Source organism: Nuphar pumila, chromosome 14, assembly GCF_984573655.1.
Source record: "Nuphar pumila chromosome 14, dmNupPumi1.hap1.1, whole genome shotgun sequence".
In the NCBI taxonomy this organism is placed as follows: domain Eukaryota; kingdom Viridiplantae; phylum Streptophyta; class Magnoliopsida; order Nymphaeales; family Nymphaeaceae; genus Nuphar; species Nuphar pumila.
The window spans coordinates 66,919,065-66,942,265 of NC_143262.1; positions in this window are offsets into that span (position 1 = coordinate 66,919,065).

Genomic DNA, 23,201 nt, shown 5'->3' on the forward strand with positions numbered 1-23,201 from the left:
AAGAAGAAGCCCGTGAAAAGACTCGTCAAGATCAGCAAACAGAAAGTACAACGTGACAGTGCTTCTGAGGATTACAAATCAGCAGAAGAGAACTCTGAAGAGGAAGAGCAGCTGATTTACATCCCGAAGCATCTGCGATCATCTAAGAGGCCAGTGGAAGAACCATTATCGGTGAACAAACCCAAGTACGGGGCCCCCACAGAGGATTCGATCCAAGCCTTAACCAAGATAGTTAAAGACCTGCAAATCCGTGATAAAGGAAAGAGGTCATACACCAGGCAGGACTTTTACCTCGGCTTGGAAGGGGACAACAATCTGGAGAACCTCCCTCAAAAATTCATTAAGTTTGACGGATCTGGAGATCCCAAGGCCCATTTGGCAATGTTTTTCGCCGAATGTGCCCAATTCAGTGAAGACAACCATGCCCTATTTCTCTGTTTTCCCTGCAGTATGAAGGGGATAGCTGCCAAGTGGTATGACGAGCACGTCAATCCCGTCGAATTAAGGGATTTTGACAAAGTTGTCAACATGTTTGTTGAGCGCTTCCTGTTCAACACAGAAGCCCTACCTACCCTAAACCATTTGTGTAACCTAAAGCAGGAGCCTAATGAAAAGGCTAGGGACTTCATTCACAAATGGAGGAGCATCTGCAACAAGATGAGAAACCCTATTTCTGAGGAACATGCCCTCCAAGTCATCCTCAATAACTTCTCCCAGCCCCTAAAAAGCCTCCTTTTCCCATACCCGTCCAAATCATTTATCGAACTGACAGAATGAGCAAAATGACTCGAGATGGGGGTAGAAAATGAAATGTATGAAGGTGTTGCTTTGGCCAAGAATATCCCAGACCCAAAGAAGAAAGCCCATTTTACTTACTCGGCCGAAGCTCTCGAAAATAATCAGGGCAGTAGCAGCAAGAATGACAGCAACAATGGCACGAGGCCAGAGCAGAATAGAGGTAGAAAGGGTAAGTTCTTTAAGAACAGTGATAAGCCTCTCCCAAGCGGTCCTCAACAAAAGGGGACTTTCAGAAAAACCTAAGCACATCAATTGGAGCAAGGATAGAAAATTCACTCCTTTGGATCAGCCTCTAGAAAAGGTCTTGGAGTACCTATTGTCCCACGGGATGGTAAAATTGCCCAAAATTGCAGATCCTCTAGTAATCATGGGGAAGTACAGAGAGCAATATTGCAAATTTCATAGGGCGATGGGGCATGATACAGAACATTGCTTCATCTTGAAGCACTTGGTCCAGGACTGTATTGACAAAAGCATCCTCATAGAAGATGAAGAGGAAGGCAAACTGTAAATTTTATCTGCCCCGTTGTGAACACCCCAAATTTTTCAAAATGTTGTAAATATCCCCTTTTTGCCCTTTTTCCCCCATCCTCTGGGTAATTGAGTCAGTTTCTAATCTAAATTCCATTTTATTTCTCAAATTTTTCTGAAATTAAATTCATTTTACATATCTGACTCAATTTCGGATTCGGATCTAGATCAAAATCCAAATTCGAGCTTCATTATCCAATTTTTTAATCAATTTCTAAGAATTACCAAAATAACTTTTGAAAAGCTCAGACACTTCGTCCGGTATCCGTTTGGATCCATCGAATTGTATTTCTCAATTCGAGGTTTAAAACTCGAATATTTTCTAGAAAACTTGGGTCCAAAACCCATTTTCTGAAGAAATCAAACGCAAACTTTTAAAAACTTCTCTTTTGTAAATTTTTATAAAAAAAAAAATGCAAAAAAAAAAAAATAGTTTCATCTCTCATACTGCTTAGGTTTAGAATCTTATTTCCAAAATAAACAAAAAAAATCAGAAAATGAAGAAAAGAACAAAAAAATAATAATATAGAAAAAAAAATAATAAGTTTTTGAAAACCTCCCTTCCTTCCAGAACCATCACCGAAACCCTCTTTGGCCTTCTCCCCCTCACTTTCGCCTCTCTCTCCCTCCATGGCCGACCACCCCCATGTGCATCCTTCATCCTTCAGCCATCCGATCCCCAACAACCTCCTCCTCCTTCGTTCATCACGAACGAACTCGCTGACTTCTCTCATCCCTCAAATCGCCACCCTCCGATCCATGGCTCGAAGCCATCCACCCTTCATCCCTAACGGAAGAGGCTTCTGGAGCTTTCTTTTCTTCCTCTTTAAAAGGGAAGCCATCCCTTACACAGGGGGATCCGGTCTTCATCTCTCGGGCGCGCATCTGTTTCCCTTTTTCCATTTACGCTCCTTTATCCTCATTTGGGTTCTAAAGGAGATTGGAAGCTAAAAATCCTCCATCATCGGGACCCGTCTCTTACCTCTCCACCTACTAAAGGAAGTCCCACAATTATCCCTTGCAGTTACAGGTAAGTGATCGCCCTTTTTCTTTCTGATTCTTCATAGAAATTCTGCCTCCCTTTCGTAACATCTCTATGTTTTAAAATTCCATCCTCCTTCAGTTTTTTTTTTTGAAGCAAAGAGGTGGGATCGGTCTGCATATAGCAGGACTGACCCATCGGCATGCAAAAATCAATGGAATACATCTATTTCGACATTTTCTTATGTTTTCTCTTCTTCAGGTTATGGAATCTTGATGATTATATATATGCCGATACTCCTGTTGTCATGCTGTAGGTTATGATTTTAATCCGTTTTTGTTTCGACTTCCCTTCTTCTTTATGTTTCTCCTTCATTTTATTTTTTATATAATTAGTCTCTTTCTGATGATTGATTTGTGCTTTGCTCACCTATTGAATCTTGGATTTCTGCTATGTTTTGATCATCCATAGATTTATAGTCTCTGCTTCATTTTGATAATCTATTGCATCGTATATGCTATTGGGTTGTCACATCCCCTGCATATCCACTGGTATCGACCTATGATTCCTACTGTCTGTATCTCCTTTGGTCCCTTTTAAATTCAATGTGATTTTGCCCTCTTTCTCATTCCGTTCTCATATGAAGAATGGTGGTGATGACCGATTTTGAAAAGGATCGCTCCTTCCCATTGAAATTGAGAGAGAGAGAGAGCATTCAAGCCCAAAAAATGGTGGAGGTAAGTATCAATCCATCCAAATTCGTGATTCCTTTAATGGCTTTTCTTGCGGAAATGACAGGATCAGGATAACCCATTTTGTTCAATCTCTTCATATCTCAACCCCTCTCCTCCTGATTAACTTAAGCTAGAGTTTAGTCGCATATTGCAATTTGTTTTGGTAAAAATTGTTTTCTTTCGATATAGATTTTCGATAAATTTAGTGCTGGAATTTCACAGATAGTGAATATCGGTTAATTATAAAGGCACCCATTTTTTTATTATCTTAAACCTTGGCAGATTACCTGGAGTTGGGTTATAAGATGAGGATTAGGGTTTGTTAATGAATTAGGGCTATTGAAGTCTTTCAGATTTGTGGATACCGTTGTCTCATTTTCTTAAGATTTAGGGTGGCACCTGATTTCGGTTCATTGAGAATTTCTATTCATAGATTAGTTCAGGTTTTGGGATAAATCGTGATATTGGGTTTTAGTGGTTGGAGGTTGAAGTTTGGCGATCATAACTTCGAAGGCAGAAAGTTGGATGATGGTGTCATTAAAACCTGAGGCTTCCAAACGATACTACACCACAACTAGTCTTGTTGTTGGTTACGCTCTGTGTTTTAGCCTCCGTACCGTGATTAACAAGCGTGGCGTCACCAAATTCAGTTTCCCCTGGACCATTGACTGCCTTTCAGTACTTTATATCTGCATTAGGTGTTTGGGTTATGGGGAAATTAGGGTCTCTTCACCATGACCCGTCGAGTCTCACCAATATTCGTAATTTTCCAGGAGTATTGCAGCAGCGGTCCATTGGATTTTCCATCTAAGCTTGGTATAGCTCTCTTTGATTTCCACGGGATGAGCAGGCCATCATATAACTTTTCCTGCCAAATATCATGTTTAACAACCATGGCTCATGAAGGTTTTTGATTTTAAACATCTGTATATAAGATGGCATATCATGTATATCAAGGGTACAGGAATCTGCATCAAAGCATCAAGTTGCATATTTGTTCCCAATGATTGTTTGTTGTCATCTTCATAAAGACAACCAGTGGCTGATTCTGCATTTGCGGAAAAGTGGTTCAAGACCCCCCCCCCCCATTACTGTAGATCGTCAAGCATAACTAGTTTCGGAGGTGAGGTGCAGAATACAAAACCTCCTGGTCACAATGATTTTGTTTGCCATAACTTTGAGAGTGTATGGACAATAAATCTCACTTCATATTTCCATTGTAGTATATATTCCTGTTCATGTTTCATATAAGTGACTGGTTGTTCAAAATGAAATTTTCATGTTCTGCATGATATTCACATTTTTTTTTCTGTTTAAAACATCTGTTAGTAAAGGTACAAGAGATTACAGATGAAAGTTGTGCTAGAAGGCATAGTGTACACAGCAAGTTGTCTGATGAACTCATTCCCTTGGTGGTTTCAGGCAAAGACCGTGCACTTGAGTTAAAGTGAATTCGTTCAGTTGAACCCCAATCGCCATTATGTACGCCACAGGCTAACAATTAATTTTTTTTTTTTACAAAGGGACACTCTTCAAAGCATATCTGACTTGCTTTAGTACTTACCAACTCCCATCACTAACATACCTTCGTTCATCATTTGTGCCTCATTCATAACATAACACTCACTGCATGTGCTGGCTATCTGTGCATAGCAATCCCTTGCCTTGGCCACCACTTATGATACCTACTGAACCCCCAACTCCAGCATCCATCACATCTGTATCTTCACCTGTAGATTCATAATGCACGGCCATAGCCTTCCAGTCTCGCACCACGTCAATAGTACTGATCATTGAAAGAGTTGTCCATTTGTTTATAACAGCATAACCTAGTGGCCTTACCTTTACACAGCATAAGTGTCATCCCACATCTCATTCAGAGCTCACTAGGCGTTGGCATCTGCATATTCTGACTTGGGTATGCTCTGTCTAAAATCAATCTAGACATTTTCCTCCCTGCTCGTTACCTTTATGTTTTGTTCAATCATTGTATTTTCGCCTATGGCTCATTTTTTTTCCTTTTTCACTCATTATGAAACTTTTGTTTTGATTTCTGTTTCTTGTTGACAGTCGGCTTGCACTTGTCATTTTTTTTTCGATGCCTTGTATATATCATGATGTAAATTTTTTTTTTTACTATTATTGTCGTTTCTTATTGATCAGGATTATTAGTTCTGTTTGGTTTTTTTTTTTTTTGGGACTTGTTCTGATGACAAGAATGAAGATTCAGGATCATGACCAGAATTGCTTACATTTCTAATGGAGAAAACCTATATATATATCACTGTTTACCACAAATTGATTCTGGGTCTTGGGATCAAGACATCACGACCAGCAACAGGATGGTGGAACATAGTGTTTGTCATTTCAAATTGGGCTCGTCCCCTGCTACTAAGGCTATTTCCAAGACATAGGGTCAAAATTCTGAGCCCTCAATACCTCTTGCTGTAGGTATCTCAACAGCATCCTGTTGTTACCGATTCACTAACACTACATTTTCTAACCTTCACCTCTGGAAAATACCACAGAGCTGAAATACTTTTCCACTGATTCGCAGAGAAACACTGTGGCTTCTCTTCCTCATGGCAATTCATCAAAAAGAACTGTCATAAATCGTGATTTCCCATAGTGGTTCATCACAAGGTGCTTGGCTATCGTATTTCATAAATGGTTCATCTTGGACCGTCTCGGTCCTTGCTTTCATCCAGTCTCATTACCTACAGTCCACTAGCTCATTTGTCATATATATATATATATATACATATATGTCTATATATATATGTATAACATATGCATGTGTATACACATATGTATAAGCATCATCCTTCCATCATTCATGTCTTGATATATGAACATTTTTAGATATCCATGTGATATATGCAATTTCTTTCCATTTTTCATTATTAATCAAGTGTTTTGCAGGGAATGTGAGGAGAGCATCATCATTTGAGATTTATATTTTCAAATATAAAAAAAAATTGTAATAATTTAAATCTTAATGAAAATCTACATTTCCTGCTTTAGATTAGAATGAATGAGCATTGTAAAATACCATGAATTACTTGTTTTCATGCTTTTTTTGCCTTTATTTCTCAAAATCTCACATTGGTGAAACACGAATGGCATGTGCACCATTTCGTAAGAGGTAAATTAATCCTAAGTTGATGATCCACATCAATGGCCATAGTCAGGGTGTGGACAAAACTTAGGATTTTTATCTTTTACGAAATAACACTGGATCCACACTGGATCCGTTTTCAAAATTCATCATATTTCCTCAAATATTTTCTTATTTTATCAGAATTTAACTTAAAATTAATTCAAAATATATACCAATGGCCATAGTCAGGGTATATTGAGAATTAATTTCGTTTTAAATTCTATAAAAGCACCAAATGTGTTTCATTCTTCACCTGAATTTAAATATAGATTATTATATAATACATTCAATGACCATAGTCGAGGATGTATTATATCTTCAATCCTATTTTAATTCATTTAAAGAATGGAATAGCTTTTCAAAATCCAATTTCAAAAATTTAAAGTCATTCATCATATAGAGTAAAATTGCATCATATTTTTAAAATTTCCTTTTCAAAATTCCAAGTGATTCTTCTTCATTTCTCAAATCAAATCTTAATCAAATCCAATTCTATTTTCATTTCAAGATTCAAAAAATTCAAATTCAAAGTCCAATTTGACTTTGAAATTCCAAAATCATTTTTATATTCAAAACTCCAACTCAATTCAAAATTCAATTTCAAAGTTCAAATTAACTTTGAAGTTTCCGATTCATCTTCAAATTCAAAAAATCAAGCTTATCTTCTTATCTTCAAATTCAAAAATCACAAGTTTGAGATTGATTTTGAATCTTGACTCTTCTTAAATTTTAAATTCAATCTGGGTTTTTCAAAACCCAGATCCATCTTCAAAAGTCCCATTTGGACTTTCAAGACCCAAACCAAAAGTTAGATCAACTTGGATCCAGTTTTCTAAATACAAATTCTACTTTTGGATCTTAGACTTCAGATCCAAATCACATACTTTGGATCTCAGACTTCAGATCCAGATCTATTCTAGGATCCAGAACCCAGTTCTACTTTGGATCTCAGACTTCAGATCCAAATCTATTCTAGGATCCAGAACCCAGTCCCACTTCGGATCTCAGATTTTAGATCCAAAATCCATCTTAGGGTCCAGAATCCAACTCTATTTCGGATCTCAGATTTCAGATCCTAATCCAAATAAGATCCAGAATTCAACTTCATCATTGGATCTCAGATTTCAGATCCAATTCCCATTTGGGAATCTAGATCCAGAATTCAACTTCATCTTGGATTTCAACTCTATTTAGGATTCAGACTATGGATTCACAATCCATCTTGAATCCCAGATTTCAAATCAGATTCTATTCTAAATTTCAACTTCTCAAATCCAACTTCGTTTCTCAATTCTATTTTAAATCTCTCAAATCTCATTTTGATTTCAAATCTTCAAAGCTCGAATTCAATTCCATTTTCAAACATTCATCCAGATCCAAAACTCTAAATTCAAAGTCCATTTATGACTTTGAAATTTCCTTCTTTCTCCTTTTTATCTCAACTTCAAGATCATTCCTTTCAAAATCCAGATTTATTTTCCAAACTCTGATTATGTCAAAACTTAGAACTTTTCTGATCTATCTCAAGTTCTAAGTTAGATTCAACCATTTCATCACCGTGTTATCAAGTTCATCTCAGAATAACTTGGAAATTTTTAAATCATTTTTCAAAAAGAGCATACATCCTTGCATTGCACAAGCATGATTCTTTGTGCATTTAGATCTTTTAGAGTTAGAATAAATTTTTAGATTGTATTTAGGCAAAGCAAAAGGCATAGATTCGATCCTTGGTTTGATTACCCCTGGTAAAGGCGCCAGGAACGGTCGAACCTCGTACCGACGAGCGAATCCCGTCTCCCCATTTTCCCGCAAATATTTTCAAAACGGAGGCGAGTTAAATTTCTAAATATCTTTCAAATCAAGGTCAAGTGAGACTGCGCAAAAGAGTTCCTCTTCTCTTTTTCTTTCTTTCCTTTTCTCTTCTCTTTCTCTTTTCTTTCTTTTATTTCTTCTCCCTTCAAAAAGGAGGAAAATAGAGGTTAGAAAAGAAAAAGAGAAGGAAGAGAGAGAAACCACAAGAGAGAAAAGGAAAATTTTTGCGATGATCACAGTTTTGGCGACCGTGATGGGACCCGTCTTCGTCCGGTTGGATCTATGCTTTTGCTTTGCTTTGCTATAATCTAAGTCTTTATTCTAACATATGTCAGCTACATTTTCCATGCAAACCTTAGGAGCATAGACTCTGTCCTAAAGCTGACATCATTGCATATAGGATCTAAGTATGGTTTGGTAGGACCGTATTGAGAAGATTATATCCATGTTCACATTAGACTTAGGTCTTAAATACAACTCTCCTCAATTCTAGGGATTGAATGCAAACAATGTATGCAAGTGTATGCTTCTATTCATTTAAATTCTATCTCTTTAGGACTTGCATTAGAGCCTTCTGATTTTATTGCATGTTGATCATATTTTGAAAACATCCCTACCTATATTGTCCCGGTCTTCACGTTGCTGGGCTGTCTCACTGAACCATAGTTCGGGAGAGAGCCTCACAACTGGACCACTTATTTGGGTTCGCGCCCCCCTACCACGTACCTAAGGGCCATAGTCCGAGGTATATCGGTAGGTGCTCAAGGATGTTGGGAAGCCCTTACCTTAGAACCGGAGAAATATCTTATATGCCACGTACTTCGAGCTTCGGCTTGAGTATATCAGCATACCTTGATTGGAATCAGATGATCTGAACCATAGAGTTAGGATTAAGGTCCTACAAGCTATTTCAAATATTGCATATAGAGTCAGCCTTTAGAGGAGTGCTATGTGCGCATCCTTGTTTGTGCAGCTATGATTGTGTAATTTTTTATTGTATTCTCGTATATATGTCGAACCTTTTTTTCAAAACCCCGGGTGTATACTATTCAAAATTTTCCTCTATTTTTCAAAAACACCAGGTGTATATTTTTCCTTTACCTACATTCTTTTCTCTTTTTGTGTGTCAAAAATTTTCTTAAAAGCCTTGGAAAATCTTTTCCTAAGCCCCTTGGTCTTTCAAAAATTTCCAGGAGTTGAGTATATTCTCTTCTTCCATCAAAATCTGTCTGTAAGTCCTGCATTCTATCTGTTTCTCTTCCTCTTTTTTGCCTCAAGACCACTCCGATGGCATCCGAATCTCCTGATGCTATCTTTCCTTGGGATCATGTCTTCTATCAAATAAGGGATGGAACCCCAGATCATCGGGTCATCCAGTCTCGTACCTTCTTCCCTCGGTGGTACTATTCTTGGTTCACCGCCTTCTCACGTATGTTCCCAGACCACTTGGATGATTGTGGATTGGAGATGGCATCGGCAGTTGGCAAGCGAACCATCAACGACAGTCTGATTCAAGCTATGGCAGAGCGGTGGAATCCGCGTACCTGCACGTTTTGGTTTCCGTGGGGAGAGATGACTTTGCTAATAGATGAGTTCAGTGATATCATGGGATTGCCAGAACCAGCTGGTCAGCTAGACGACCCAGTCGAGCAACAGTTCTTGATCAATGTCAAAGGGGTAGATGTTTGAGAAGCATTGGCCAGAGCTACAGGGAGCAGATCCTGGCCTCTCACAGAGATCAACGGAAGTCAGTTCATCGATTTGTTCAAACTCTATCACAAATATGGGGCCTACGAAGAAGTCGATACCTTATCTTGAGCAGCAAAAGAAAGAATTCAGCATGCCATGGTCCTATGCACAGTGGGGCTGGCATTCTTTCAGGATGGTCAGAATTTCATTGATGTCAGAGTTGCCCAACTTTTTCGAAGATGGGGAAGCAAGCAGACCCGTCAGCTTTCGGTGTCCATGGCGGCTCTAGCTTTTCTCTACATAGGTTTGGCTCGATTTGCCCTCGGAGAGACCATTTTGGTGGAAGGATGCACGTATGCCTTGCAGTCGTGGTTCCTGCAACATGTGCCGTCAAAAGCTAGTTCTTTCAGATTCAACAACAAGCAGCCGAAGTCAGCCATTCAGTGCCGAGCTTTGATCGAGAAACTGCATCAGGAGGAAATCATTTGGGATTTCTTCGACAGAAAAGAGACCGTTCCTCGCTACACCTATGCTCGTGACAAGCGCTACAAACTGCTCGGCCCTTTCTTCTGCGTAGACTATCAGCCAGAAAGGTGTCTTCAACAGTTCTCACAGCGGCAGATTCGTGTCAACACCCGCTTCCCGACAGGCCGCATGCCAGAGTTTGATCTACGGTCGGATCAGTGGTCTGGAACATACCACGTCGCCAAATACACTTGGGACTCTTTCATTCCTTTGTCTATATTTCCCGATCCTAATGTATCATCAGAGTATCGAGAATGGTGGCAAACTGTCTGCCCACCTTCTCTTTGTATTTAAAATTTTGTCATTAATGAAAATGCAAACTTTTATTCTGATAAAAGCTTTTTATGGCCAAATCTTATTGTTTCATGTAGTTACGAATTCATCCCCAGTGATGAGACCCATTTTTGTATATTCTTTCTTCGATTATCTCTCGTCATGATAGACGACCTCGCCTAGGTCATAAGGATCATTTTGTTGCCACAAAAAGGGTGACACAATCATTTCAAAAATTGTGATAACCCAATCCCTGGTGGTGGGATAACTTACCTAAAATTTTTTTTTTCTATCAATTCCTTCTTTCATCGCACTTTAAAAAAACTCCTCCGAATCCTAACTATTCCTTTCACCTTCACAGGAAATCACTGGCATTGGCAAAATGGTTGTAACAAGAGCAGGAAAAGAAACAGCTCCTCGACACAGCGACAGCGAGGCCGAAGGGATGGATTCTCCCAAATCGGTCAGGGGACAGAATCAAGCAGATGATATAGATCCTGCCATGTATAATCTGTTCAAAAGAATGATGACTAAAATGATGTCCGAGCAGGCCGAGGCCAGTCAGAAAGAAGTTGCTCCAAAAAGCAAGCCAAAGAAGAAGGCTGTGAAGAAACCAGTCAGGATTGTTAGAAAAAAAGTCCAGCCCGACACCGCTTCTGAAGAAACGGAGTCAGTAGAAGAAGAATCAGAAGAGGAAGAGCAATTTGTTTATCATCAGAATCCTCCGCCGCAGTTTGTAAAGACCGCTGTAGAACCCGAATCAATCAATAAGCCTGTTCCAGTTAATGACCCAATGCAAGAACAGATAAAAGAAATGAATCGGGCTATCAAGGATATTCAGGCCAAAAGCAAGGGCAAGCAGACCTACTCTGGTGAAGATTTTTACCATGGCCTGGACGGGGATGACAATCTCGAGAATCTCCCTCGAAAGTTCCTTAAATTTGACGGAACTAGCAACCCTAAGGCTCATTTGGCCACCTTTTATGCCGAATGCGGCCGTTTCAGGAAAGACAATCGGGCGTTATTCATATGCTTTCCTCGCAGCCTTGAAGGGGTAGCGGCCAGGTGGTATGCAGACCACATTAATCCTATCGAACTACGAGAGTTCGATAAGGTCGTAAACTTGTTCATTGAGCGCTTCATGTTTAATGTCGAAGCCTCACCAACCCTCAATCATCTATACAATTTAAAACAGATGGAGAATGAGAAAGCCAACAAATTTATCCACAGGTGGAGAAGCACCTGTAACAGAATGAAAGTTCCCATCCCAGAGGAGCACGCCCTGCAAATTATTCTGAATAATTTTGCCCAGCCTCTGAGGAACCTCATTTCTACTTCGCCCGCCAAATCATTCATCAAACTGATTGAGAGAGCCGAGTGGCTCGAGACCGGTCTGGATAATGGCCTATATGAGGGTTACCCTTTCGTCCGAGGAAACCCTGAGCAGAAGAAAAAGGCTCATGTTGCTTATTCCACGGATTTTCCCGATAACAGCAGTAGCTCTGGCAGAAAGAAGAACAAGAAAAATCGCAACAAAAAATCAGGGCACTCCAGGGCCGAAAGAACAAACTCTGCAGCCCAGAAGGGAAAATTTGTTAAGCCACAGCCTGTCCAACCAGCACCCCAGTCAGAAGCAAAGCAGCCAGAAAAGCTGAAGCACGAAGGTTGGAGTTATGATCGGGAATTTTCAGCTTTAGAGCAGTCCCGCGAAGACATCTTAGAATATATGATGTCGAAAGGAATGATCAAACTCCCCAAGGTGGCAGATCCTCCCGTCGCTATGGGTAAATGGACTGATAAATTCTGCAAGTTCCATCGAACTGTCGGACACGACACCGAACACTGTTTTGTCCTAAAAAACATCATTCAAGATTATATTGACAAAAACATGTTGATTGAGGACGAGGATGAGCAGCAGCCAGAAATCTTGTCCAAACCATTTCCTAAACATTCAGCTTCAGTCGTTACAGAGCAAGTATTCTCTCTGCAAGGCAGTATACAACCATGTTCTAGTCGGGACATTCAGGATCAGCATCAGGTCCTCGTCCTCTGCCAAGCACAGTCTTCCGCCAAGAGGGCGGATGTCACTGCATTTTCCAGCAAAACAAAGGCAACAACAGAAATTGCCAAAACAGTCCCGAGAATCCCGAAGCGCTTTATCAAGGTAGCTTCAAAGAAAGAAGAAGCTTCAGGGTCAGTTCAGAAGCCAATCACTGCTTTATCCAATGTTTCTATTTTAGACCTGACCCACGCTTCACCTGAGCACCAGCAAGTGCTAGAAGATCTGCTCAGAAAGATCAAAGTCAAACCTAGCACAACTCCCCAAGACATGGCTCAAATCGTCAATCAGGCCATGACAAATGCACCGATCACCTTTTCTGATGAGGATCTGCCAAAACCTCATTCTTTTCATAACAATGCCCTATATATAGTGGTGCGAACCAGGGGAATGACAGTTCCTCATGTGCTCGTCGATGGAGGCAGCAGCCTCAATATCTGTCCTGAGATGACGGCCAAGGCTTTGGGATTAAAAGAAGATGAATATACCCCGGATCCGATCACGATCTATGGTTTTGACAACCACGGGCAAACAGCCAAGGGGAAGATATTTCTCGAAATTTTTATCAACTATTCGGTGCATACGGTCCTGTTCCATGTGGGCAATGTGCCGCCTACATACAATCTGCTCCTCGGGCGCACTTGGATTCACAACGCCAATGCGGTTCCATCAACCCTGCACCAGTGTATCAAGTGGTCGAAGGGAGGCATGATCACTACGGTCCTAGGAGAGGATCCGGAAGAACGACTCCCGCAACCGATGATTCCCCGTCCTACTTTCACTGCCGACATCTCGAGCATCCGGGAAGCCGAAGAAATTGATCTGAGTGAATGTCTGGACATGCTAAATTTGAGAGAGGTCCAGTCAACAGAAAATGTCACCGCAGTTGTTCAGTGGCAGGGACCTCGCTTCTTCAAGCTAGGAGGACGCCTCGAGTGCACTTCATTCAAAAATCACCCTCTGTTTCCTCAGTTCTCAAAAGCTAAGAAAGGGTTTGATCTTCTGATGAAGCACGGGTATCGAATACGACATCCTGGAGCCGATCATCCCCGCTCAGCATGTCGCCAGTGCAGGCTTGGGTTTTACAGGTCTGTCATCCGGAAGAAAGACCATCTTCATCAAGGGAGCCCAGTGATGAAGACAATTCCAGTGGTTTCTGTTTTCTTTCCCTTCTGTCATCTTGTAAGGGCAAGATTCGCCCCAGTCTCTTTCTTTTCTTCAACAATCGTTTGTAAATATCCAAGTTTGCTTAATCAATGAAAAGTTTTGTTTGCTCTATTCATCTTGGTGTACACGAATTCTTTGCTTATATTCTTGTCTATGTTGTCATTCTCCGTTTCTGTACAAAAGGCTATTTTTCGAACATTTTACCTTTTTCTCAAAGGCCTTCTTTTCACTGACAGGATTGCCGGAATCATGGCTCCTAAATCGTTCAAAAGGCTTGTTATCAATACCAACCTTTTTCAAAATAAATCGGCCAGAACATGCAAGGCGAAGGCAGGAACAGAAGTCAGCAAAGTGACAGAGCAGATTGAAGAGTTGGCAGAATTTGACTCGACAATTCAAAATTTGCCAGAATTTACCAGTATTCAGAAGCAGGATGAACCATCGCCTTTGGTTCAGGATCCGACAGAGGATGTCAATATTGGTTCGGAAGATGATCCAAGAATCCTCAAAATTGGTTCCAGTCTAAGTCTAGATGAGAAGGAAAGGCTCATCTACTTCCTCAAACAACATCAAGAAGTCTTCGCTTGGACTTATGAGGATATGCCAGGCTTAGACTCTAAGTTAGTCGAGCATCGCCTTGTGTTGAAGCCGGATTGCAAACCAATCAAACAGAAACTCAGGAAAATGGATCCTCGAGTGGCAACACAAGTTAAAGAAGGACTTGAAGAGTTATTAAAAGCAGGGTTCATTCGGACCATCGAATACCCAGATTGGTTGGCGAACATCGTGGCAGTTCCCAAAAAGAATGGCAAAGTTCAGATTTGTATCGATTTCAGAGATCTGAACAAAGCCACCCCAAAGGATGATTATCCACTCCCCAACATCAATCTTTTGATCGATAGCACGGCGGGCCACGCCATGTTTTCCTTTATGGATGGATACTCAGGCTACAATCAAATCAAATTGGCCGCTCGTGACCAATCCAAAACTTCTTTTACTACACCTTGAGGGATATTTTGCTATACGGTCATGCCATTTGGGCTCAAGAACGCTGGGGCAACCTATCAGAGAGCGATGGCAGTTATCTTCCATGACCAGATACACAAGAACATGGATGCCTATGTAGATGACATCTTGGTCAAATCTAAAAAAGGAGAAGATCATCTCGATGCTCTCGGCCAAGTCTTTGAAAGACTTATCCTCTACAAGTAGCGACTCAATCCGCAGAAATGCGTCTTCGGAGTAGAGTCAGGCAAGCTGCTTGGCTACATGATCAGCAGGAAAGGCATAGAGGTGGATCCTGCCAAGGCAAAGGCGATCATTGATATGCCGCCTCCCACCAATCTTAAAGAACTGCGAAGCCTTCAAGGTCGCATTCAGTCTATCCGGCGCTTCATCTCCAATTTGGCCATGAGATGCGAGCCCTTCAATCACTTATTAAGAAAAGAAGTGAAATTCGAGTGGGGACCAGAATGTCAGCTCTCGTTTGAGCGCATCAAGCAGTATCTCCTCAATCCACCTGTTCTGAAGCCACCAGAACTTGGAAAACCGCTTCTCCTGTATATTTTTGTCAATCAGAATGCGTGTGGCGGATTTCTTGCGCAACATGAGGAAGGCAGCCGGATAGAACATGCCATCTACTACATCAGCAAGACCTTCATCGATTATGAGAAGAGATACTCTCAGATGGAAAAGACATGTTTAGCCTTGGTATGGATGTGTCAGAAGCTGAGACATTATCTCCTGGCATCGGAAATCAAAATTTTGTCAAGGCTCAACCCTCTCAAATACATCCTTGAGCAACCTTTCCTTACTGGACGAATTGCGAAATGGCAAGTCCTCCTGATGCAGTATGATTTGGAGTACGTTTCTCAGAAATCAGTCAAGGGTCAGTCCATCGCAGATCAGTTGGCAGATTTTCCGTTGACAGAAGAGATCAAGGCGGAAGACGATTTTCCCGACGATCGCATCTGTAACATCCGAGAATCTTCAGTCTGGACTCTATTCTTTGATGGAGCTAGGAATATGTCTGGTATAGGGATTGGGATCTTGTTGATCACTCCTGAAAAGGAGATGCTCCCTTATTCCCTCAAGCTCGATTTTCAATGTACTCACAACATGGCCGAGTATGAAGCTCTAATACAAGGCCTCAAGATTTTGCAAGACTTTAATGTCAAGAGAGTACATGCCTTTGGCGATTCATTGCTTGTTGTTAGCCAAGTTAATGTTGAATGGCAAGTCAAGGATTCAAAGTTAATTCCCTATCAGAAGATTGCCTTAGCTCTCATAGGCAACCTTGAAGAATTTCAGCTCAGCCATGTCAAGAGGGAATATAATCACATAGCCGATGGCCTGGCCTGTTTGGGCTCTATTTTGTCATTTAAAGATAGTGAATCCTGTCGTTCCTTCGAGATCGGCAGACTTGATCAAGCTGCCTACATTCCAGTTGAGCAAGTGAACCAAGTCGCGCAGAAGGAGAAGCCTTGGTTCCAAGACATCAAAAGCTTCATCGAAACTGGTGAATTTCCACCAGCAATGCCAAGAAGGGAGCAACGTGCGATCCAACGTATGTTAGTCCGTTATTTTATCCTTGCCAATACTCTCTACCGTCGTGGGTTCAGTTCTGAGTATGCCAGATGCTTAGATGAGGGCGAAGCCATGGAAGTTGTCCAAGAGGCACACGAGGGAATTTGTGGTGGCCACGTCGGCTATCAAATGCTCGTCAAGAAGATTATCCGGGCAGGATATTACTGGAAAACCATGCAGCAAGATTGCCATTGATTTGTGAGGAAGTGTGTCAAATGCCAGATGCACGCACCTTCCATTCATGCGCCTGCCGCATACTTGCAGTCTGTGGTTTCTCCTTGGCCCTTTTCGATGTGGGCCTTCAACGTGGTGGGTCCAATCACTCCTTCAGCATCTAATCGCCATAGATACTTCCTCGCAGCTACAGAATATTTCACCAAATGGGTCGAAGTTGTAACTCTGCGAACAGTAGAAGGCCGACATGTGGTTTCGTTTATTTATAAAAATCTCCTTTGTCGCTTCGGCGTCCCACATGACATTGTTTCTGACAATGGCAATCATTTCAAGAATGAGAAGATGAAGACCTTCTGCTCGAAGTTCAGGATTCATCACCACTTTTCAGCTCCTTATTACCCTCAAGGAAACGGCCAGGCAGAGGCCACCAACAAGATGTTGATCCGCATTCTAGAAAGGACTGTGGAAACAGGCCATGATTGGCACGAGAAGATGCACGATGCACTTTGGGCGTACCGAACCACCATTCGGACCCCAACCAATGCTACGCCTTCAGAGCTTGTTTATGGGACAGAGGTAGTGTTACCTCTCCACGTTCAGAATCCCGCACTCAAGTTTGCGTTGCTCATTGAACTTCCGCTTGATCAGTATCAGCAACAGAGATTGGTACAACTTGATCTATTAGACGAGAAAAGACTCAAGGCAGCAGAGCACGCTCAGGCCTATCGTCAGAGGATAGCTAGGCACTACGCCAAGTCAGTTATTGAGAGAAGGTTTCGAGTTAATGATCTTGTGCTCAGATCGACAGCTCATCTCAAGCATCGGCCGAAGGGTAAGTGGTCACCCAATTGGGAAGGCCCTTATGTGGTTAAAGAAGCATTGCCTCGCAATTCCTATCGTCTGATCAACGCAGATGGGGCGGAACTGCCAGATCCTATTAATGCCCTACATTTGAAGAGATTTTACACTTAAATTCCTAGCCTTTTGTACTCTTCAAAAATCTCTCTCAATAAAGCGACGATTTTCTATTAAATTCTCACATCTTCTCTTTGATACTGGGGCATTTTATTTTGATCCATACATGTCTTCCTTCGTCATATGCAGGCAGTATTAGACGAACTCTTTTTCTGAAAAACTTATCAATTTTTCAATTAATCTATTTTTATTTAAATTGCATCTATTTCATTTTCCGATTTAATTGAATTTTCATCGATTTGTTATCCATTTTTATCATTTTGTCAAGTTTTATCAAGTTTTTATCAAACTTTTAAATTTTATCGATCTTTTATTTTACATCCCTTTCAGGTTGAGGGATAAAAACCTGAACTACTTCCCATACACTCTTCAATTCATATCAACCTTTTTTCATTATTCTTCAGGATAAGGGAAAATCCTGAAGTCATCAAAGTTCAGACCATCTTGGGTCAAGAATCTTGAATAAATTTTTGTAAATCGTCGGAATCTATTCATGTTTTTTGTCAATCCTTTCAATCCGACTCTTGGGTAGGAATTATCTCCTTCTCATCTGGGTTCCGACTCAGATTTTCCGTTTTTTTGTATATTCTCATTTCTGAAGTTTCAAGTTCCGACTTGAACTTCCTTTTGAATCCAATGCTCGTGTTGGACAAATTATTGTGTTGAGAATGCGAGTTTCCAAACTCAATTCTCATTCATTTTCTTATATTTAAAAACCGGGTTCTGACTCGGATTTTCCTTTTGTATATTCTCATTTCTGAAGTTTCAAGTTCCGACTTGAACTTCCTTTTGAATCCAATGCTCGTGTTGGACAAATTGTTGTGTTGAGAATGCGAGTTTCCAAACTCAACTCTCATTCATTTTCTTATATTTAAAAACCGGGTTCCGACTCGGATTTTTCTTTTTGTATATTCTTATCTTTGAAGTCTCAAGTCCCGACTTGAACTTCCTTTTGAATCCGATGCTCGTGTTGAGAATTCGAGTTGTCAAACTCAATTCTCACTCATTTCTTATATTTGAAAAAATCAAGTTCCGACTAGGATTTTTCATTTTCCCTAAATTTTCATCAAATGTCTATTCTATCTCCCCTTCAGGATAAGGGATAATCCTGAAAACACCGACAATCATTCTCGCTTAATTCTCAAGTATCTTCGAATGTCGGTCTCATTTTTCAAATCCTTCTTTTGAAAACCCAGTGCTCGTACTGGTATGCCTTTTGAAAACCCAATGCTCGTACTGGCATGCCTTTTGAAAACCCAGTACTCGTACTGGCATGCCTTTTGAAAACCCAGTGCTCGTACTGGTGTGCATTTTCAAAACCCAGCGCTCGTACTGGGGCATTCTTTTTGAAATCTAGTGCTCGTGCTGGTACATCTAGCGCTCATGCTAGTTGATTGGCTCGTACTAGCGTGTATTTCGAAAATCCAGTGCTTATACTGGTGTGCATTCCCAAAACCCAGTGCTCGTACTGGGGCATTCTTTTTGAAATCCAGTGCTCGTGCTGGTACATCTAACGCTCGTGTTAGTTGTTTGGCTGACTGATCAGTTAGCCCTCCAGGTTCAGTCGTTGTACTAACCAATCATCAACAATTCAAGCTCTAAATTCTCGATTTCAACTTTCGGGTTACCATTTTATCAAAAATCAATCATCTTTTTCTTGCGAAGGATCCTCTTTAGGGAGAGTTCGAGGGAGCTCGTTCCTTTCGCATGCAACCATCTTCCGCTCGCAAGAACCCTCTTCCAGAGAGAGTTTGAAGGGACTCATTTTCTTAGCGAACAGTTTGCAAAACAACAACCAGCTTTTCACAAGAGAACCTTTTTTTCAAGGAGAGCGTCGACGGAAGCTCGTTTCTTTTGTGGCCTCAGTTTTTCTCATCTTTGGCCAAACCCCTTCACAGAGGACCCTCTTTTAGGGAGAGTGTGATGGACTCGTTTCTCTGTGATACTTTCTCAACTTTGTTTTCGGCCGCCTTTTCATAAGAGAAGCCTAGAGATAGGGAGTTTTGACGAAAACTTAATTTCTCTTCGAAAGTTCCATTTTGCAAACACCTCCTCTTTCAGAGAAGAGAGGAGTATTTCCAACTTCCCATTCAGGTAAGGGCTTAAGCCTGAGTCTCTCTTTTTGGGGAAAAAGAGAGGAGAATTTTATCATGGACATGTCGATTCGATATCAAGTGATTTCTTTCGTCAAGGATTTCTAGAATACGTTGCCAATTTGTTGCAAAAAGTCACTATTGATCTCAAAAGTTTTCATCACACAAAGAATTATCTCAAACTACCTTCAGTATCATTTTCAAAAGAGCAAAACTCTTGCAAAATAAGAGCTAAATTCAAGCTTTTTGTGTTGATCAACCAAGAGGATGAAGAAAAATCTTCGATATGACCGGCAAAGGAAAATTCAATGATGTTGAAAAGCCATAAGTGAACTGATATTGATCGTAGCAGTGGCGCATTCTTAAAGATTATTCTTTTGGCGGTAAGATAGTGGAAATATCCTGGGCAGTAAAAAGAACCTACCCAATCCATATCTCCTCAGTCATTTGAGTTGTAAATCAAATATCTGCAAAAGGGATCTCTCAATTGTCGTCAAGATGAAGGCGAACCAAGCGAGTAGACCCCCGGGGCCAAAGAAGATTTGAAACATCTCCAAGATGACGAAGTTTGTGAGGGATCCTTCCAGGGAAAGTTCGGATCACCGTCGAGATGAAGGCGGATGCGATGAACCTACCGACAAACCCTAAAAGATATTTGATTTCTGCTACCATTTAGAGATTTCAACCCAAGAACCAATGTCATAATCCCTGAGAAAAAAAAAGAAGGATCGGATCATCTCCAAGATGAAGGAGTTTGTGACGTACCCTTCCTCGGAAAAGAGAGCAAAGTCAGAACATCTCCAAAATGAAGGAGGATGTAAAAGAAACCAGAAAAGATCCATGGTTCAAAAGAGTGCAAACAGATCATCATGGGAAATGCCCAGGATATCAAACTGCCTGAAACTGTCAAGAATCATCCTTATCTATGTAAAATTCTTTATCAAATGTCTTTTCACTTAATTGCTTTTATGAAGCTAAGAATGTTTCCTCTCTTTCATATCAAGGAAATTGATATCTTCCTTGAAGAAACTCAACAGCAACAAATTTGAATTTGATTTCTACAAAGTTAGCCCATTTGAAGCTAATACTCTAGGTAGAAAGAGGTGATATTTTTCACACATGAGCACAATTCAATCATTCTGAATCAACTACAATTTTTGGCATCTTATTAGCAATATTTTTTAGTTATCCCGACATGAAGTGTGAACTTGAGGTCGTTTTGACGTATCCTGACGTCATCCCTCCTTAGGACTGAAAAATCCTTTCCTTTCGTCTGATCTGAGCGCTCTCAGATCTGCACACTTCCCTGCACTCCCCACTGTCCCGCCATAGACAGTTCCCGCTCAGGATAAGGGTTAAACCTGAACTTTTTGCAAAAGGTCTGTCATTGTCAAAAGCTATTTTCAGTCTCAGCAATGAGGCGCCCAAGAACAACCCCTTTTCAAGCTTTGAGGACCCCCATTTTTATCCTTTTGCAAAAACCCCTCTTGGACTTGTTGTGCAAAGTCTAGAGGCCCATCACAGTTTTCCTCGCTCCTCGAGGATTTTGTATCCGTTCAGGCTAAGGATTAAACCTGTTACCTCGCTCCTCGAGGTACCATCCAAACCTTCTGCGAGAGGTCGTCTGTTTTTAGAAAGTTGATTTTAGTCTCAGCAATGAGGCACCCAAGATCATCCCCTTTCCAAGCTTTAGGGAACTGTAAACACCCCAAATTTTCACTCACCTCCCCAACATTTCCACCAAGCATCAACATCCAGCCTCTGAAATCGCTGGAGGGCAAAATGGTCATTTTCTGAGCCCGGACCTTGCAAAAGTCCAAATTTCATCTGCAGCTCTCAAAATTTCTCTAACTTTAACTCAGATGTTCAAGATTTTACTCCTGACAGGAGACAGACATCTCCAAAGTCTTGATTCAAGATTTCATTTCATAAGACATGACATTGCATATCATTGCATGAGCATTTCAAATCACTGCACTGCACAGCATGTCATTTCGAGGTCCAGAACTCTTGATTTCAAAATTTTCATTCCAGATTAGAATTTCAACTCTTTTCAAAATTGATTTCAAAACCCTGGGTCTTCAAAATTATCAATTCTTCCCATTTTACCCCTAGGGCTCTGAATTTCAAAATATTTTCTCAGGAAAACGATCTGGATAGTTTTCAATATGGATTTCAGTCACTTCACCTCAGATTTTGCCCTTTTTGACAATTTCAAATATCTTTCTTTTACAAAATCGCCCCACAAGGGCCAACTCTTTCCAAAATTCCTGTTTTGCCCATTAGTCCAAATTTTTATGAAAATTCCAAAAAGAAGTTGTTGTTTTATCCTTATTTCAATAAAGAAGCAATGTGGGACCCACACTGAGGTGGTGTCACACAAGCTTTCCTTTTGAAAATTTGAATTCTGAAAAACCCAAAAATATAGGAGCCTTGTCCCCTGGATTGGTGCCACTTGTCTTTTCTCTCTCCTCCCATTTACATGCCATGTGTCAGCATAGGGTTCACCTAGAGTCGGTGCCACATGTCACCCTCCCTCTTCTGCCAAGTGTCAATGTGGGGCTACCTTAAGAAGCCGCCACATGTCTGCCATGTGTCAGTATCCATCCTGCGCCATGTGTCATTTCAAAGACTACCAGAAGATGCCAAGTGTCATAGGTTGTCCTGTCTAGAAAAAGTGGAGTTTGTCTCCTCTGAGGTGGCGCCACTTGAAGTGTGTCTCCTGCAGGGGACACGTGTCAACCCCTCCTTCCTTCTAGAAAAGTAGCCTGACACATGTCCTCCCCCTATTTTTTTAGAAAAGTAGGAGACATGTGTCACTCCTAAATTCCTACAAAAAAGGTAGGCTTGTCTCCTCTGAGGTGGCGCCATCTGGAGTGTCTCCTGCAGAGGACACATGGCAAGCTCTCATTTCCTCAGAAAAAGCAAGTGCCATGTGTCATTTCCTGCTTTCTTCAGAAAAACTAGAATTCAAAAGTTCAAACCTCCTCATAGGTGGCGCAGATCCTGAACTCCTACCTTTTTCATCATGTCTGAGATGGCGCCACATGGCTTGGCCCACCTTCTCTCCCCTCTGCCACGTGTCATTCTCTGCTTCTTTCAGAAAAAGTAGAGGACACATGTCTTCTCCCTACCTCTTTCAGAAAAGTAGGAGACACATGTCACTCCTGGCCTTCTTCAGAAAAAGCAAACCATTTAAAATTCAAACAAGGCATTAGGTGGCGAAAATTCAGAGCTCTGATTTTTCCAGATGGCCTATGAGGGCGCCACATGTCCCTTCCCTCCTTCTCATCCCTCTGCCACGTGTCATCTTCTACTTCTTTCAGGAAAAGAAGGTGACACATGTCTCCTTCTCATTCCTTCAGAAAAAGTAGAGGACACATGTCCTCTCCCTACTTTTTTCAGAAAAGTAGGAGACACATGTCATTGCCCTCTTTTTCCTCCCTCTTGCCACATGGCATTGTAGGAGCCACCCTGAGGTGGCGCCACATGTCCATCCTCCATTCCTCCAGGACCAACCTCCATTTGAATTTCAAACTTCCCCCTGAGGTGGCGCCATTGGAGAAAGCCTCTTCAGACAGCTGACACTTGTTCGCCACATGTCCAGACCTCCCTGCACCAGAAAAAGTAGAAAAAACCCCCC